At 39.4% G+C, this 17,213-nt stretch overlaps 1 long non-coding RNA gene across 1 annotated transcript; it reads right to left on the bottom strand.

The window, feature by feature from the left end:
• Positions 1–5,413: 5,413 nt before the first annotated feature.
• On the bottom strand, positions 5,414–7,349 carry LOC149117221 (uncharacterized). The gene is made up of 2 exons (XR_016205597.1): positions 7,042–7,349; positions 5,414–6,163 (listed from the first exon to the last, which is right to left on the bottom strand). It is a non-coding gene; the product is annotated as an uncharacterized LOC149117221 (long non-coding RNA).
• Between the last annotated feature and the right edge of the window lie 9,864 nt (positions 7,350–17,213).

Here is a 17,213-nt window from a genome sequence, read left to right as displayed (position 1 = left end):
AAAAAGAACGTCAATAAACGGACGGTGTAATCTAATTGGTGCGAATATAGCTTTGATATGATCAGTTGTTGTATCACAAGAAGCAGTATATTAAATCACGAATTTTTTCCTCTTGTATTAATCAACATGGGTACCGGTGGCTTCGTTTCTCTTTGACATAGTTTATCTAATTGGGGTAGTGAACATTTAAATGAACACTGTCCTGACTGATTATCGAAAATTCTTTTGTTTTAAATACCATATTGTATTGTCAAATGCCACCCAATATAGATGACATGTGCACTGGTTAAAAAGATGCCACACAGCAAATGAAATTCGAAAAAGTACTTTAGGTAAGAAATACGTTGGATCACAAGGATGCCTTGCATTAGATTTGGGTTCACCAAAAGTTTGTTCATTTTTTGACAGGATATCATGAAAGAAATCGAAATCGCCATTCTTGTAAAATTTTGAGTCCTTTTACTTAAGGGTCACTGCCTGTAAATATGGAGAATCCGACGACAGGTCTAAAAATTCGGATTTTCTTTTATTGCGTCAAAAAGACCCTTTTGGTGAAGTATTTTCAGAAGTATACTTTCAAAGTTCCAGCGACTTCACATTTTTGTGAAATCTAGGAAAGTTCGAAATACCGCTCAATCAACCACGATGACCGATGGAATTTATGCAAAATTGCACATTTTCAACAAACCAGTACAGAAAGAAGGGAACTTGCCTGGATTTCATATTCACACAGTTTGTAATTTACACTTTGATCATTCCTCTGAGCTAAAAGTCATCTTGAAGTAAATATGTTTTGTCTACTTCTTGGCCGTTTGAAAACTACAACTATCGCAATTTAATCTACATGTAAAATTTAAATTTTCTGTAAATTTTACATGTTTTACACATGTAAAATTTCAACTGATTTTAGAGGGTCATAACTCTTCTAGTATACGAATCTCTCAACAAATAAAAGGTTCTAAAGGAAGAGCTATGCTATAGGTATACCATATCTAAATGGCTAGTTTGGCCCGTGAAAATTAAGCGCGCTAGACGAAAAACTATAAAGGGTATTTTGACCAATTGCGCCTTTTTTGGCCGGGCGAGCAAGAACTTCGATTTCGCAGTCATCTTTACGAACATAATATTTGATGGGGTCACCCAGTAGTTAACAGTCCCTGTAGTCCACAATCTTAGTGGAGAAAAAAACAACACATCAATTATTGAAGTTGAATTATAAAATTATTAATGGTAGCCCACATGTAAGTATTCATCCACAAAGTGTTATTTTTACCATTAATGCCAGGGGAAGTTTTTCATTGTGAATGTTGCAATGTTGCAGTGGATCTCATTATATTCCTGTATGCTGTTCTTAATACTGTACAGCTGTCATACCTTTAGCCGTATCTTTTTACAGTCACTTTTGGGAAGTGTCTTAAGGCTATGTAGAATTCCAGTATTTTTTAAAAGGTAGACAGTATTAATAGCATATTTTATGAAAAAAAAAATGAACTATTGATGGATGTACGGCATGAAGGCAAATAGCAATGCACGATTATGTTACAAAATACATGTACAAATTCATGCCACCACTGAGTCAATTGTAAACATTGTAATATTTAGATTTAGCCAAGCCTAAAAGTGGAGCTCCTGGGCCAGGTTGCTCAAAGCCTGAGTAAGCTAACCTAGCATTTTGATATGAGTTTTGCAACTTTGAGGGTTTTTTTCTGTTTATAATGTCTGGCCTTCTGTTTTGAGTTTCAATAATCTCAAACTACATAAAACATAAGCAGTGAAAAACATTAGTATACCTTCTGAACAACCCGGCCCTGATCAAGAAGTTAACCTAGCTTGAGCCCACGATCCAATAGAAAACCAGTACTTTGTCAGCGGTCAACTTTTTAAAAAACAGGTGACCTTGATGAGCTCTTAACCTGAGCCCGTGATATGGTCACATAATACTGGTCAGCAGATACCTTGTTTTGACAGCTGTCAATTGACCATGACATGGATGTCCAATATCATACATGTGTGATTAAACTGTGGCCGCCATGTTCCGCGGCGTCAGCTTTGTTGGGTGCACCTGCCATGATCCACACTGCTAGACATGTTGACCATGAAAAAATAGTTCTATGGTTTTCTATTTGTATGCGTGCATGTGGTTCTGTTTCTATAGTTATGGGACTCCGCTCGGTGGCGGCCCCTGGGAGCTCTGCTATAAAGGTGGCTGTGTCATACACTGTTTCACATAAAATGGAAAGAAGCAATAAGTTCATGGTTTATGGTTACTGTATACCTTGAGAGGTGTTTTGCATCCAAGAGAAGTAATGCTCCCCTTTCACACTGTACTGTAGCTACCTAAACCCCTATATCAAATTAAAGCTTATAGAGCTGGTTATCAAATGAGACCAAGAATTTTGAAATAAAATGAATTATCCAGTTATCCAGGCCCCCTAAGGGGAGTGTCCAAATCACCTTTGGAAAGCTACAGGTCAATGCAATTTTTTTGCTAATTTAATATGTTACTCAGATTCTAGACCCAAAGTGCTTAAACATTACAATATGTCTGCATTTTGCCATATTCAATTTCAGTGAACATAAAAGCTACAGAACAATTTTGAAATAGGATTAAAAAAATATATGAAGTGATTGTACAAAAATCACTCTTGGGAAAAAAAAAATTCAAAATAAAATATCCCCTGACATGTTTTTGTTGTTTACATGTCAAATTAGCTACATCGCTTAGATGCAGGCACATGGTAACCCTAAAGACACAGCATTTATGACAGAGTGATTCTAAACTATATCCTTATTCTAGATCTAGACTACACAATTATATCATGGTCACTGAAGACTGCATAACCTTCCTGATCTAAAGGCAAGGACAAGATCAGATCTACTGACTTTTTCAAAAAGAGGAAGCTTGGGATTGCATAACCCCAGATATGCATGTTTGCCAAGATGACTTGACATCCCAATTTGTTTATATTTTGTTTTTGTTTTTTTTAACCAGCACATTCAATGCAGACTGAGGACAACAAAAGAAAAGCCACTAACTGGAATGCAAACAGGTTTAAGACCTAAATGGAAGATCAAGATGTCTATAATTATTTGGACCAGGACAATAAACATAAACTGAGAAGAACGTTGAAGCCACTGGATGGAATGCAAACAATTCATAGACACTGCAAAAGTGTTACTCTTTTCTTTTCAGTCCAGACTGAAGTGTCATCATGTTCAAGATCATATATTTCATGAAAAGGTTGCAAGGATCATATTTGAAATAATTTTCCTAATAGGCCTATTGCAATAGTGGATGACATCACCCCAGCAAAGACAGGAAGATCTTCCAGTGTCATTTGTTGATTGCAATTATACAAAGTAAGTAAGAGAGATACCAAGTAAGAGAGACATGCTAATTAAACTTTGACAATCCTACCTACAAGACAACTCAGAAGACTTGCATGAACTCTTCAGATCACATGAAATACATCAAATTAATGGTTCTTGATCCTTCTCAAACAGTACTCAACAATCAATGACACAAGATGCAACTATGGTACTGACAAACATGATGCCTGTGCTAACCTTTCATGAAAGCATACACATTGCTGATGAAAACTTTAAATAAGCATAAAAGCAAATGACTTATAATTAATTAAATTAGGAAAAAAGTAGACAGTTCTAGAGCTGGTATTCTTGGTTTGCACTGTCGCACAAAAATTAATTTGAATTGACCATTCAGTGGACAAATTCAAGACATTGTGATATTATAGGAGATAAATAAAGAAGACACCTTTCCAAGTTTTAACTCTACAGGCTGTGCATCTTCCCAAGCTTCAGATATTTGTTGAAATATTTTGCGCAAATTTACAGAGCCCAGTATGAAACTGCCATGTTGGTGTACCTCCATTGTACACCAACATTGCAGCAGGCAAATGATGTAAACATCTGGAAGTTACTTTGGATATCTAGGTGGCTGATTAACTGAACTGAACAAGCAAACATCTAAATATTAAGCACTTTTCCTAATACTTTAACTTCTAAAAAGGCTAAAAGCCACGAGATAAGTAAGTATTTTTTGACAAATGCTTCCGTAGCTTCATGTTACGCACCACCATAACTCTGAAATTCAAAATGTGCTTGTTTCCAGACAAAGTAAGTTATTAAGGTGAAAAGTTGTTAAAAGATATAAATTTACACCCCTCTTATGCCTGATGAGGATAAAAACTTTAACTGGTGACTCTTTAGTTTTGGATTTTAGAAAATGATCATGTCACATGCAAATGAAGATTATCCTTGAGGTCAGATTGGGTAAGATTTGAGTCCTAGATTGAATGGTTTTTTTAGCATGAACATCTCAATATTGATTTTATTTCAAACAAATTAGAACCTAGAAGTTCACTAAATAGCTTAATTATTTAAGTACCTGTATTACCTGTAAGGCTTATAAGTTAAGGGAAAACAGCAAGTTCAACTCCTTCTACATGTACATGAGGGAGTTGTTTGACTCAAGAAAATAGCTTTTAGCTTCTGAACTTATTAGCTTGCAAAGAAAGTCATGTCTGATAGCACAAAGCCTAGCAGTTCCTTGGGAAATTCTTTGAAGAAATTCAAACTACAGAAGTACTGTGAGAGATTAAATTTTTTGGGGCTAGCGAGAATGACTTTTAGACAAGTACATCATAGTTAAAGCTTACTGAGAGGATAGGCCAAAAAATTGTTTTTCATTTCTCCACACCCTGCTTATACTTAGTTATACTTTGCGAGATGGTGCAAACCGTTCCAGCAGAAGTGAAGAGCACTAATTGTATCTTCAAGTTAGATACAAAAATCTCCAACTTTACACAAGGGTACACTTATCTATTAACTTTTGATATTTTTGGGGAGATATGGTAGAGATTTAGGAACTGACTAAACAAAGGATATAATGATTAATTATAATGCTGTCTTTCTGCTTAAGGAGGCAATAAGAATGTCACCAAGCACAGGAGACAGTTTTGTTACATGATCAAAATTTCCATTACATTGAAAATGCATGCTCTTTTGTCAATGATCAAATCTACAGGTGGATATACACAACTTCTCCCACTTCATATGAATGTCCTAAATATAATGGGTGACACCTCAGAATGTCTGAAAAATTAACTACCCTGAAAATTGATGCTTGAAGTACAAACAGCCCTATGCATTTTAAGCTTGCTTGCCAATAGGAGAGGAGTGATGTGAGTAAACAATTGAAAATCTTTTATGTTGTACTTTCTGGTTGTGACTCCTGCAAGTCAAAACTACATAAGACAGAAATACCACTAACAGCTTACTTGTTAGGGGTTCAAGCAAAGTTTCCCAATTATGTATTCTTAAAATGCAGGAAACACTATTTTTTAAAGAAATACTATTACAGTCAAACTCACAAAACCGTGAACACCTAAAATATGCCTGGAATGTTTATTGTGTAATAACCAATCACAAGTGAGATCTCAAACCACATAAACCACAGAACAAGGATGTATTGCATAGGTCTTGGAACTATAAATTCATGTATAGTTTTGGTTTTTGCTTTGTCCCAGGATAAACACTCTGTCTTTATATATTACTGAAAGTCCACATAATTGCTATCCTTTTGTATCAAGAACCACATCCAGTATTTTAATAGTTTGTGGGATTTTGAAAAACAAGAATCCCCTGACGCTTACAGTTACTCAAGTAAAGCGATGGTTAATTTGACACAGCTATAAATAGGGATGAATAAAAATTTAAAATTTTGGTGGTTTCGCTAACTTTGGTATCATCTTTGGTTAAACTAGCAACTCAGTTTGCTCTCCAATAACTGCAAAGGTACCATGCACTTCAATTGTACAATTTTATAACAGTGGTTGGCCTTTTTAGGGACAACACATTATAGTACATTGGCCAAAATACAAATAGTCCAAAAACGAAGAACAGTCTAGAAAGTAAATTTAACAAAGCCTGCAATGATCACAGAATGATTAAGCCTTATTATTGTTTTAGTCAAGCAACACATACTTAGTATAAGCTTTTGCTGACAAGGATAGTACAAATCTGGAACGATATTCCCACAACTCTGGTTACCGTTGTACTATCTAGTGAAACCACAACCTGCATGCCTCTTGTATGATTTGTTTGTCAAATAGAACCAATAAATTGTATCCATTTTAGCATTCTGCAAACAGAATATAAATGGACATAAATAAATAAACAAATTAATTATTCAAAATTATTCCATTTAATTACTGTAACTAACATAATAGCCACCTAATTTGTTATAAACTACAACTAGATTCTAACCTGGGACCTACAGAAATTTGATTACCTATGATATTTTGAACTTTAACACCCAACATTTAAGTACATTGTATATGGGAGTAGATTCTTTTTCCTTTATGTTTTAAAGATACTAATTTATGCACTGCATCATTTACTCTGTACTGATGATACTGCTTACAAAATTCCAACAGTTTAGCTGTTCTATATATTTAAATGATTCTGTGGTTATTTTATGAAAGGGCCTGTACGGTCGAATATTCCTTGATGGCCTATGTAATTTAGTAATGTACAAAGATGTTCCGATTTCACTTCCACTTTGCTGGCAATCAAATTGAAAATCCTCAGTGTAAAACGCAGACTGTGGACTGCAAACCGGGGTAAAATGCAGACTGAGAGTAAAATACAGACTGCAGACTACAGACTCCATAAGTACATATCGTTTTATAATAATAGTATCAGGCGCTGGTCTTAAACATGATTATTCAGGCTAATTGCAGTGAAAGACTGTGCTCCGGTCAGCTGAGTCGCGCTCCGGTTAGACTGAATATCACTCCAGTTGGCCTGGACATCATTTAGGTTAGCCTCTAGTTAGCCTGTTTTCGCTTAGGACTCAATGGTCAGTCTACATTTTAGTCTGTAGTTTGCAGTCCGCAGTCAGCGTTTTACACTGACCGAATCAAAAATCTAGTGTAAAATAAGCCTACTTACACTGTAACATTGTAATCAACCCTAAAGCCTACCACTATCAACAATGAAAAATATCAGATGGCTTACCTCTTAATCTTTTCAAGAAAGTACCTATTCTTGTGTCAACATTTCATGGCGTTCAACTTCGAATTTTTCTGTTGCGGATCTTGTTAGACCTTTCGTGAACACGTTGCTTATGATCTGACATGCTTATAACTGAGCGTTAATTTTTCCGATACCTAATAAAAAGGAAAAATCACTTGAAACCTAAAAACTCAGATCAAAATAGTTAAATCCGACGTGTTTTGCAGGGTTATATACTTGCCACGAGCGGCGAATTAATGTCTTGTTCCCAGTGTTCCTCGGCCCCTCTCGAAAGGGGAAAATCCGCTGAGTGCAGGCGCAGGGCATTCTCGTCCCCAGAGCCTCCGTTTCTTTTGGTCACTGGGGACGAGAATGGGCGCAGGGCTACGTGAACGGCGACCCAACATGGGACGATTTGTGCAACGAACGTTCGAAGAGATCTAGATAGAAAAAAGTCGTGGGGGAGGGGGAAGGGGTGGCCTCTTAAGTTCCCCTGAAATCTGCCCATGAATTAAGGCTCAATTTTCGTTTTCATTATCACATCACCTAGACTGCGAGCAGTCTCTCTCGTCCTCGAAAATCCATGGGGAAGAACGCAAAACAAGTAAGCGCGCGAGCGTGACTCATGACTGTGAGCGTGACGCGCGAGCAACGATGCCGCGAGCCGCTAGTAGCGCGGACATCGGAAGACGGCTGCTAGCGGCTCGCGGCATTGCCATTCATCGCTCGCACGTCACGCTCACAGTCACGCTCGCACGCTTACTTGTTTTGCGTTCTTTCCCACGGTTTTCGATATAGCATGCGTGGGGCCGCACACACGAGGAATGGGTTCAATACAGAAAAACCCTTTCTCTGTTCTTCTCACACGTTGATTTATTTGGTGCATACAATTCAGCCCAATAGCCCTTTAAGTTTAATGCTTAGCTTTTTTTATTTGCATTACAATGTAATCCAACGCGGATGCCATGCAAGTTGGATTATAAACAATTTATTGGTTGAGGTTTTTGTGATATCCGGAATAATCAAGGTGGAGGTAAGTGAAGCTGATAACACTAACCGAGCCCTTGATTATTTCGGATATCACAAAAACCGAATCTAATCATTGTTTTCTTATACACTGATTTAAAGAAAATAACGCATTATCGCACCGAACACAGTTTATTTTCGACAAGCCATGTTCTTAGTTCGCTGTCCGTGAACTTGACGTTACTCTTGAAAATCATGCATGGCGCGCGCAACCTACAGATTATTCACTGATCTGCTAGCAGATTAGTGAATAATCTGTAGGTTGCGCTGTTTCCCAGAATTAACTGTAGTTTTTTTTTTTAGCTCTCTCTTATTTAGATTGAAACCCATTTCACGAAGGGGGAGTACCGTCAGCCAAACAGATGACCCTTTTTCCGCAACAAGATCAAGTGCCCGTTGGACTTTCTGTGGGGCTATCCCTCTGATATGTTCTGCCCTGTGTTGGAGCACCGTTGCTCTCTCACTCCTCATTGCCTGTTGTAATGGCTTGACCAAAGAATCGTCCGGCATCTGATGGGATTGAGCCACGATCTGTTGGACCAGCGGGATGGTAACTGACGGAGGAGGATTGCTCAAGATTTGCATCAAGACAAGGGTTTGTCATGCCAAGCCCCCAAAGGCTCCAATAATTCTTGAATATCAGGCAAAGTTCTCAAAAAATAGGTCCATCGGTGCTTGAGGCCAAAGGTGTAAGCAGCATAACACGCTTGAGGCTGAGAAAGAGCAAACTCTGCCAGCTTGGTAATCTCGCTGACCCAGTTGGTCACCTTCTCGCTAATGTATTCCTCTAGATATTCCCGTGAACCTATCACCGCACCCAGATGTTTTTGTCCCTCTACCGTCACATTGACAGCCGTGTCCTTGAACACTTCTTTCACGCTTGCCTCTTTATCTGGCTTTGAGATAATAATAATAATAATAATAATAATAATAATAATAATAATAATCTGTTTAATAAAGTTTATTCGGAATGTAGTTAAAAAAAACCAAAACACAAAAACAAAACAAAAAATAAATAAATAAAGACAAAAACCAAAAAAGAAGAAAGAGAAGATAATAATTCCCAAAAGGGAAATAGCGAACTGGACGAGAGTACCCATGCGAGGCGCTTCCCAGAATTACAAGTGATCATGCATGGGTCAAAATCGGTGTTGCAGATGTTCTTGTTTTAATATTTTGGTTCTGAACACAATATTCACCCCTATAAGGGAATCGAACTCCGCATGGCTCTTATGTAAGCGCGCGCGTCATGTGACGCTCATGTATCACGTGCGAAAAAGCAACAATAAATTAAAACTCTTTAACGGTTTTTTTTTATTGATCTTTTTGTCATATTTTATTGGTCCTAGGCTTAAACACATGTTTGAAGATATTTGAATTCGTCACTACGTCCTACCAAAGTGTTTTAACGCGTTTCAATTAAGTGCGGAAGTTGTTTCCGTGTCTTTGGTTCACTTGCATCATTTTTGCCCGCGCAAGCAATGCTTACTTTCGGCAGGCAGTCATAACAAGCGCTACTGAGTCTTGGAGAACCTTTTGTAAGCCACCTTAAGCTGGCTCAAAACATACAGTGTCCAGCACTTTTCAAGAGGCAGATTTTGACGGGTCGTTATAACTACTCTTTATCCGTTGATGCAACACTTCTGGTATCAAAGAACTTTTCAATCATTGGTGAACATGTTGGTATTATTTTAAGGTATCAAAAATTGTGCTGTTACTCTTAAATTGCATTCTTGTTATCGATAAACCACGTATTCTTGACCTAAGTTCTGAGAGGAAGATTACCGATACCCGGATAATATGGAAACTGTTGCGTGTCTCTATGGTGTCGGCATCTGGTCTGCACTACATTTAGAACGCTAAACTCACTTAAGTGGCAGTCCCGCTAAAAGCGGTCCACTCGACCTCGGGACCAAAAATAATTTTCCTTCATTTTTTGTCAGTGAAAAGGGTTTGACACATATATATAAAAAAGCAATCTGTTCTTTTCCAATTCTTTATTTTTGCTTTGCTACGAGCAAAAATTGAATTTTGGCCGAACTGAGGTCGCCGACCGTGATCAGAAAGGTAAAATTCAACGATTTTGTGAAGCGTGCTACGTCGCCTAAAATGCAGCTCACGAAATTTCGTTTTCATACGAATTTTAAGGTACATTCAGTACTTTGACTGACGAAATATCGAAACTTTTCGAAAAATTCTAAGCTTACCAGCGAGGCTGGAAGACACCCTACTCCGAGGGCCTTGCATCTACTAAAATTTAGCCAAATTTGACGGGGAAAATCTCAAAAGTTGGGTCTAAATGAAGCCTAAAAAGCACATCACAGTAAATTTCATACCTTAATAAACCGTTCTATAAGTTCAAACCGGTGGGTATCTCCTTGTATTGCACGCGGGAACAGATTCAAATCTGCCACAGTCAGTGTGTTTACATAGCCATCGCTCGTGTCAAAGTTCATTTGTATAACCCTAGCACCCGGTGAAACTACGTCTTCTTCCGTTCAGGTTCGTTTGTTGACCTTCTGAGTAGTGGCAAATAGCTTCCTTTAATACTTGTGTACACTCTGGATCCAGTTTTGAGGTGAAGGTTGCGTTAAAGTTGATCCATTCTCAAGACTTGCGAGACTCAAAAAGTAAATAATGGCGCCGGTCTGCACAAATTAACCGTAGCCGTCGTCCTGACCCTTCAATAAATTCTGCCGCAGAGGTAGCACTAGGAGAAGAAAAAAATCGTAAGTTTTCATTTACAGTTTAATGGCAACTGAATCCTGTACTACTGCCAATACTGACAGCTTGACGGCTATACGGCCGAATTTGAAAAACAACAACAACGAACACTTGCCGGTTGTATCGCTGCGAAATGAACCTGAATGAACACGACATGCTCGAATGGAACTATGTTTTGCGATGAATGATGGGCTTTACTTCTGTTTTATGCTTGATGCTTGTCTTTTAGTATCCTGCACAGCGCATGAAATAAACTTCGAGATCCGTTTATCGGGCCGTTTATACAACGAAAGCCGGCTGCACCGGCTTCGTCAAAATGTCACACAAGTTGTAACGTGCAAATTACCCGGGAGGGGGATACTCCCTTATATGGGCTATATAGGTATCTGCATGTGAGGCCCCAAAGGGTAGGGTTTTTCAGCCGTTTGGGTCACAAATAGGGTAGCCATTTTGGCCATTTTGGTTATCAATTGGGTATAGTTTTAGCACTCTAGTTTTGAATTGGGTATATTTCTTAGCAGAAGCTACTTTTTCATCATTATCAATAAGACCTTCAACAAAGGCCCTTCATAACGTATGTTTAGGGCAACTGTGTCAGCCGCAACGGTCATTAAATAGGCTATCGAATTTTTAGTCAGGTTATATATCAGGTAGCAAAAAACGCAGATTTTGGTCATACAGAGGGTAAGGGTTTTGGGAAGGGGACCGCACACCCCCACTCAACTTTTCTGGAAGTACCGCCCTCCCCCCGTCCCCCCCCCCCACCCTTTGGCCAATTACCAGGGGCCGAGGGCAAATCCACTACCCCGCGCGCGCCGATCATTAGATTTGGCAAGATTTTCTCATTTCAATATTGATAATGAAAAGGCCACCCATTAATTATTTGGACTAGTGCAATCTTTTCAGTATGACCGAACGACGACAATCATTGCACCTTTTCAATTTTTATCTACCTTTCCTCGGAAAATATAAGGAGTTGCTAATATATGAGGGCGGGAGAAGCTGACATGGACCTAAAATTCACTTTTCCTTTCCCATTATCAGCCGTTCGTTTTTCATAGAAAACACAATAGAAGAAAATCAAAGGATGGGACCAAGAAACCTTTCAAAAAAAAAAAACGTCCATATCGAAGCGCGCGCAGATGTTGAGAGGCCGATTTCTCACTTTGTGTTTATAGGACTACTACCCTTCCCATTTTTTCTGACGACATCAGATTTATTGGCCATAAAATAGTTTGTCTTTGATTTCTCCGCCTCGCGAAACGTATATTTAAGTAATGGGACATGCACTCTTACTGGTATGGGACTCAAGCGTTGGTGCCCGGGAAGTACTCCCTTATATGGGCCATGTAGGTATGGGCGGTCCCACAGGGTCTGGTTTTTCAGCCGTTTTGGTCATAAATGGGGTATAATTATCCACTTCTTTCAACAGCAGCAGGGACGTCGGAGCCGGGGGAGCTGGCAGGGGGCTTTACCCACCCCAATTTCAAGGAAAAAATACTTGAAAGAATAATTTTACAAATATTTCCAGACCCTCTACAAGTAAGCGCCTATGGCGCTCGCTTGTAAGCCCCCCCCCCTAACCCTCACCAATTCAAAATACGCTCCTCCATCCCTGAGCAGGGGCCCTTGATTTTAAACGATAAGCTCCGACCATGGGATTCAATATCACGATGCTCAAGGCCATGTGAGATCATTTTGAAATTCCCCTCAAAGCCAGAGAGCGGAAGTCTTCTTTAATGAACTTGTAAGCTAAAGAGGACATGGTGAAAGAATGTTATAAATAGATTCAGTAGCTCGTCAATCTCAGTACAGCGTCGACAAGTCACAGTGTAACTGTCACACAAGCCTTTTCTGTTGTAAAAAAACTGTACGGCCAGTGGTGTGGGCTGAACTACGGGCTGCTAGGTCCTATTCAGTGATAGTTATGAATATAAGTCTGTATTAACAATACTTTTGATTCAGGTATGTTAATGGTCGCGATACATGATATCTGTAGAAATGTTATCAAAGATGTATTTTTTCTCGGCTATTCTGATTTCTACAGACACCATGAGGATGTAACACTTGATGTATGCCGGACGCGATATAACACCTTTAATAAAAGCCTATCGCATTTTAGGACAATTACGTTCAAAGTCTACACCCTCGCTTGAGTCCCATACCAGTAAGAGTGCATGTCCTATTACTTAACCATATGTATCGCGAGGCGGAGAAATCAAAGACAAACTATTTTTATGGCCAATAATTCCGATGTCGTCAGAAAAAATGGGAAGGGTAGTAGTCCTATAAACACACAGTGAGAAATCGGCCTCTCAACATCTGCACGCGCTTCGATATGGACGTTTTTTTGGAAGGTTTCTTGGTCCCATCTTTTGATTTTCTTCCATTGTGTTTTCTATGAAAAACGAGCAGCTGATAACGGGAAAGGAAAAGTGAATTTTAGGTCCATGTCTGCTTCTCCCGCCCTCATGTATTAGCAACTCCTTATATTTTCCGAGGAAAGGTAGATAAAAATTGAAAAGGTGCAATGATTGTCGTCGTTCGGTCATACTGAAAAGATTGCACTAGTCCAAATAATTAATGGGTGGCCTTTTCATTATCAATATTGAAACGAGAAAATCTTGCCAAATCTAATGATCGGCGCGCGCGGGGTAGGGGATTTGCCCTCGGCCCCTGGTAATTGGCCAAAGGGGGGGGGGGGGGGGCGGGGGGGGGGGGCGGTACTTCCAGAAAAGTTGAGTGGGGGTGTGCGGCCCCCTTCCCAAAACCCTTACCCTCTTTATGACCAAAATCTGCGTTTTTTGCTACCTGATATATAACCTGACTAAAAATTCGATAGCCTATTTAATGACCGTTGCGGCTGACACAGTTGCCCTAAACATACGTTATGAAGGGCTTTTGTTGAAGGTCTTATTGATAATGATGAAAAAGTAGCTCCTGCTAAGAAACATACCCAATTCAAAACTAGAGTGCTAAAACCATACCCAATTGATAACCAAAATGGCCAAAATGGCTACCCTATTTGTGACCCAAACAGCTGAAAAACCCTACCCTTTGGGGCCTCACATACAGATACCTATATAGCCCATATAAGGAAGTATCCCCCTCCCGGGTAATTTGTCACGTTACAACTTGTGTGACATTTTGACGAGGCCGGTGCATTTTTCGTTGTATAAACGGCCCGATAAACGGATCCCGAAGTTTATTTCATGCGCTGTGCAGGATACTAAAAGACAAGCATCAAGCATAAAACAGAAGTAAGGCCCATCATTCATCGCAAAACACAGTTCCATTCAAGCGTGTCGTGTTCATTCAGGTTCATTTCGCAGCGATGCAACCGGCAAGTGTTCGTTGTTGTTGTTGTTTTTCAAATTCGGCCATATAGCCGTCAAGCTCTCTGTATTGGCAGTAATACAGGATTCAGTTGCCATTAAACGGTAAATGAAAACTTACGATTTTCTTCTTCTCCTAGTGCTACCTCTGCGGCAGAATTTATTGAAGGGTCAGGACGACGGCTACGGTTAATTTGTGCAGACCGGCGCCATTACTTACTTTTGGAGTCTCGCAAGTCTTGAGAATTGATCAACTTTAACGCAACCTTCACCTCAAAACTGGATCTAGAGTGTACACAAGTATTAAAGGAAGCTATTTGCCACTACTCAGAAGGTCAACAAACGAACCTGAACGGAAGATGTATTTTCACCGGGGTGCTAGGGTTATACAAATGAGCTTTGACACGAGCGATGGCTACGTAAACACACTGACTGGGGCAGATTTTAATCTGTTCTCACGTGCAATACAAGGAGATACCCACCGGTTTGAACTTATAGAACGGTTTATTAAGGTATGAAATTTACTGTGATGTGCTTTTTAGGCTTCATTTAGACCCAACTTTTGAGATTTTCCCCGTCAAATTTGGCTAAATTTTAGTAAGTGATCAAGGGTCTCGGAGTAGGGTGTCTTCCAGTCTCGCTGGTAAGCTTAGAATTTTTCGAAAAGTTTCGATATTTCGTCAGTCAAAGTACTGAATGTACCTTAAAATTCGTATGAAAACGAAATTTCGTGAGCTTCATTTTAGGCGACGTAGCACGCTTCACAAAATCGTTGAATTTTACCTTTCTGATCACGGTCGGCGACCTCAGTTCGGCCAAAATTCAATTTGGCTCGTAGCAAAGCAAAAATAAAGAATTGGAAAATAATAAATTACCTTTTTATATATGTGTGTCAAACCCTTTTCACTGACAAAAAATGAAGGAAAATTATTTTTGGTCCTGAAGTCGAGTGGACCGCTTTTAGCGGGACTGCCACTTAAATTTCTTGGATATCTATGTGGTCCGAGGATTGTAGTTGGTGCTCACTGGCTCATCTCTACCTCTTCCTACATGAAACATTAAAAGTACATCAATTGATCAATCTATTGATATATTAAGTTAGCGAGTAAAGGAATTAGAGAAAGTCGGTAAACAGTCCGACGTACAGTAATCCAGTCAGTCGGTCGGTCGCTTAGTAGGTCGTGCGTCCGTCATTTCGTCCTTCCGCCCTTCCGGTTGGTCAGCGTTTCTTCAAAGCCCTGCCCAGCTACCTGGTGCTAGCTAGGTGCTATGTTTTTCTACAAAAAATTGACACAGCTTTGCATGGCTGCGACTAGATGGATGATTGTTTGTACGCATGTATTAAGTCTTGGCCAAACCGTGTCAGTTGTGATTATGGCACACTTACCTCGGTAATGACGCCTTTAGCACTTACACTGAAACCTCCTGTATTTGTTTCTGTTCGGGACAATTCACAGAATATTTTCAACACGTAGTCGTAAAAACTCAAAGCTTTAATCGCCATGCTCGACGTACAGACATCTCCACGGCTTGTCAACTTGATCTACGCCTACGGCAAAAAAATGTTCTGTACGGTTTCGACGGGAAAAGTACAAAACTGCAGCAAAAAACAACACTGTAAAAGTAATCCGCCCGACACGAACCTCTTTCAAAGACAAACCATGTGCGACTGAGTCACGTGATTCGACACAGTCAGACCAACTGTGCACAGTTCGACCCTGAACCAGTGTCAGCTTATAACAGACCTAGATCAATTTCAGTTTATCAGGTTCGGCCGCTAGTCGGCCTCAACAGTTTTTTATGCATCTGAAGGCCCAGCCAAACAGGCATCTGTATCTACTAACTAAGATGAACGTGTTTTAATCACATAAGGCGAGAATATCAAATAAGAAGTTTCATGGTAGTTAGCCTTTTACATGTAATTTCCAAGTTGTTTTATCCTCTGAGCCTGAGTGCACAGTCTTGGAGTGTTATTTGCTTGTTCATTGCTTTCAGATCTGACTTCATATGCAAGATCATACAGCAGCATTCATTGTAACTATAACTCTTTTTAGGTGTCCCCAATTAGCAGCAATGCTAAATTTCATTGACACGTAAATAAAGTTATTATTATTATCATAATCAAAACTATAACAAAATTCTCGAACGTGATTGGCTATCAGCAGCCCGATTTGAGTATTAATTGGACAGTGTATGCACCATGCTTGTAATTGGATAGTACGCGTCATTTTGCGCGCGCTGTTGTGGTGCACTTTGAGTAAACTGCTGTGTTTTTTAGCATTCCTAACGACGTTTATCGTTTAGCGTTTAATCGATGGTCTGTTCGTTTCTGAAATTTTGTCATAGTTTTGATTAATTGGTAACAGGACCGTGTCGTCCAATTCAGTCTGTAATCATAGCCGTGATTAACAAATCTGAAGGGTGTACCACTCTCACCGGAAACAACAACAGCAACACATAAGGCTATTAATTGCTCTCAACAGCTACAAGAACACAACAGCTGGACAAAAAGAGCAGCGACAACAATAATGAAACCAAGATGAAATACAAAGGCTATGACTGCATACCTCCCCATGGTACAGGATCTCCGAGACCTAAACCGAACGGGAAAAAACACACACACGCATCAATAAATTGACATTTAGTTTACTACAGATTGGTGTAAGAGTAAAACGCTGCGGTGTTGTGTTTCTTTGTGGTATGTTTAAGTTATAATGGCAAACCATAAACAAATACCATATAAACTATAACCGACGGCAAACAGTAAGGTTCTTGGCAAAGCGCTTCCTGTAACGGAGTTAGCTATCTAACGCAATTTAACCGAACCATTATTCAAGCCGAATGATCCACATTAGTTCTAGAATGTGTCTTATTTGTCAATGCCTTGAGACAAGAAAGGGTGAACGGTGAGACATGTATATAGTCCTTTTTCCCAGGGTTATACCTCTCAAGGTTTACACGAATTTTCATCCTCCAAGAAAACATTCAGGCAACGCTAGGAAGAAGCAGATTTCCTGCTTCAAATACGAATCTGCTATGAAGAACAGTCAAATATACATGTACCATTCTACACAGCGGAAAAATGAACAC

This window comes from Orbicella faveolata, unplaced genomic scaffold (genome assembly GCF_042242905.1).
Source record: "Orbicella faveolata isolate gen_17 unplaced genomic scaffold, um_ofav_v1 contig_12, whole genome shotgun sequence".
Taxonomy (NCBI): Eukaryota; Metazoa; Cnidaria; class Anthozoa; order Scleractinia; family Merulinidae; genus Orbicella; species Orbicella faveolata.
This window is presented reverse-complemented; position numbering and strand designations above follow the sequence as displayed.